Source organism: Acomys minous, assembly GCF_964271855.1.
Source record: "Acomys minous genome assembly, chromosome: 19".
NCBI classification, from domain to species: domain Eukaryota; kingdom Metazoa; phylum Chordata; class Mammalia; order Rodentia; family Muridae; genus Acomys; species Acomys minous.
In genome coordinates, this window is record NC_140499.1 from 40,895,394 (window position 1) to 40,898,615 (window position 3,222).

General features: G+C 42.6%; 1 pseudogene across 1 annotated transcript; it reads left to right on the forward strand.

The window, feature by feature from the left end:
* The first annotated feature begins 380 nt into the window (after positions 1-380).
* LOC311589980 (small nuclear ribonucleoprotein G-like) lies at positions 381-607 on the forward strand (annotated as a pseudogene). Its single transcript has one exon. The product of its transcript is annotated as a small nuclear ribonucleoprotein G-like (transcript).
* Positions 608-3,222: the final 2,615 nt, after the last annotated feature.

Consider the following 3,222-nt stretch of genomic DNA (forward strand, 5'->3'; position numbering starts at 1 on the left):
GAAGGATTATTTTACCTCAGAACTTACTACAGGTACAACGTGCCTGGTGTTAAGCCAACAATTACAAGGTGTACTAAAGGATGAGCAGAAAAAAAATGCACTGTGAGGATACAAGGTGATCACCAAAGCCAGAATGACGTATGGCATAGATGTAGGAGGAATAAGGTGCCCGTCCTACCACACAAGCATGGAGACCTGAGGTCAGCACTCCATATGCCATGTGAAGACGCCAGGTGCTGGGCCCTGGAGACAGGAAGAACCCTGTGTTATGACCAGTCTTGCCAAATTGGTGGGTTCCATGCTCAGTGAGATGTCGCAAAACATCACGTGGGGTGAAGCTGCTCACACCTTCTCCGTGGTGCCAAGCCTGCTGAGGAGCCATGAGCAAGGCCCATCCTCCTGAACTGAGGATATTTATGGACAAGAAGTTATCATTGAAGTTAAATGGTGGCAGACACGGACAAGGAATACTTCGGGGCTTTGATCCCTTCATGAATCTTGTGATGAGTCTGTGGAGATGGCAGCTAGTGGGCAACAGAACAACGTTGGAATGGTGTTCGTATGAGGAAACAGCACCGTCATGTTAGAAGCCTTGGAAAGAGTCTAAACAGTGCCTGCTCAGCAGAGGTGCCCACATCCCTACTCCAAAGAGCCAGTTTGATTGTGATGTAGAATTGGGTTGTGTACATTTTTATATGACACTTTTTGCTAAATAAACTTTTGTGATACTCAGAAGGGCAAAAACAGCAACAACAACAACAAACATCAGGCGGACAGCAATTGAGGAAGACACTGAACATTGCTCTCTGGCCTCCACATATGTACATGCATGCACATCTACATGTGTGTGATATACATGCATTATACACATAAACAAAGTAAATATTAGAAGTAAAAAAACTGCAGTGGTGGGCTGGAGAGATAGCTCATCAGTTAAAAGCACTGACTGCTCTTCCAGAAGTTCTGAGTTCAATTCCCAGCAACTTCATGGGAGTTCACAACCTTCTGTAATGGAATCTGAATGCCTTTTCTGGTGTGCATGAAGAGAGCGCACACACACACAAACACACACACACACACATATCTTTTAAAATATTTTTTTAAAGAAAACTGCAGTGGTATTTTTCTTCATGAGAACACTGTGCATATGTAGAGTGGGTAAGTGTTCAGAAATAAATGTTTATATCTACTCAGGTTAAAAAGTGAACGTTCTTGTAGACACTTTTACCTTTAGTAAAGATGAAGTGCTTCTCATTTCTTGGGAAGTTAAAATATTTTAACTCAAGTGTGTATCACTTTTTGTAGTTCAACACGTTCAACGCAAAGGAGATGTGTCTTCTTCCTCCGTGAGAGAAAGCTGTCTGGGAACAGATCTCCTTTAGTTCTTATTTTGAAGCAGTCTGGAATTGTACACACACTGCCTTTTTCGGCTGAGTAAAAGACCTCTTGGGAATGTAGCGTGGTGGGAAAGTCACCTCTCTGCTAGTGGGAAGAGTTGGGTAACCTTGGCGTTAGCCAGTGTGAGGCTGGGCGGGGCCTGTGTCCTCACTGTGGTCATTCCTGTGTCCACTCTGCTGGTCACTCAGCAAGGGCTTGGTGTATACTGACCGAATTAGATGGGACCATGAAGTAAGTGTCGGTGGCTCCGTGAGGAGTCACTGACCTGTGTGCAGTGGGGCAGTCTAGCGAGTAACTGATAAGCAATCTCTGTTCTTAATGGTTATTTTAGAGTTTAAACTCAGAAGTTATTAGCAGCTCGGCACAGCAATACTGAGGAGATTAACTAGGCCTATAAAGAGTGTTATTTCCCAATGGAGACTCTTGGGCACACTGAAATAGCAGCAGAAATTATCCACATTGTCTCTGCCAGCTCACAAAAAGACTTAGGAATTACCTTAAAGTTTAATATTTTAGCCGGGCGGTGGTGGCCCACACCTTTAATCCCAGCACTTGGGAGGCAGAGGCAGGCGGATCACTGTGAGTTCGAGACCAACCTGGTGTACAAAATGAGTCCAGGAGAGCCAAGGATACAGAGAGAAACCCTGTCTCAAAACAACAACAACAATAATAAATAAAAATACAAATAAAAAGTTTAATGTTTTAGTCTCCATTTTTGCATTAAAAAAAAAAAATGGTAGCGGATGGGACCAGAATTAAGATCACATGGGAGTTGCAATGAGACATAATTTATAACTACAGGCTGTCAAGATGAAAGGGAGAAGAAACCAACATCTCTTGAGCACCCACCTCATGACCTCGTCTCTGCTCACAGATACACTGTTAGTCACTGGGCACAAAACACCTCAGGAGCCCCCCACTTGTATCAATGCCCTCATGGAACCAAGTTCTCATTTGCTTTTCTATAGTATTTGCTAAATTAATTTCAGATGCATTTTCACCCATACCAGAGAGTTGCCATCCCAGCCACTGACACTTCCAGCTTGTTCCTGCCACAGTTGGGTCCTTTTCCAGTGTAGCTACCTCCACTAGCTGCCTCCTTTAGTTCCATGATGTACTCTCCTGGATCTCCGCACATGGCCCAAATCTATCTGTTACTCTACTCTCCTTCCATACCTACGTGTGTATTTTGTACACCCATCACATTCATTTTTAATTAGTTTGGGTTTGTTTTTTTTTTTTTTTTCTTTTTTCAGTCTCACGTCCCTAGTCTGATGCCCGGTAGAAATTATCTATAAAACAGAACCTTAAGGAATTATTGAGCTCAGCCTTTATCTCTAACCTACTGCTCCCTTCCACCCCGAAATTCATTTCTATATCCCTAATACAAGGCTCGACCATCTACTTTGTTATTCAAAGCTAAACCTTTCCCTGGATGGACTTGAACTGTCTTCAGTGCCTTTCATGACCTCCCTGAAGTAGCTATGCCTTACCATGCTGCTCAGTCTCTAGCACATCATCGTGTTTGGTTTCTTAGGACATAGAATTATCTAAAATGACTGTGATCAACTGTCCATTTTCTTGCTTCTTATCTGTTTTCGTTTGTAGAAAGGCATCTTCCTATGAATGGGAAGCTCTCTCTCCTATTCAGGACTGTGTTTCTCTGGCTAAGAACCTCCTATTTAAATAGTAGATGTTACTTAAGTAATTTTCTTTCTGCCAGGCCACAGGAAAGAAAAAAATATAGGTTGCAGACTCAGAAAATGATCTAACGCTATAATGTTTCAGTTTGAAGTTTTGCATTTAAAATAGTGTAGTGGGTGT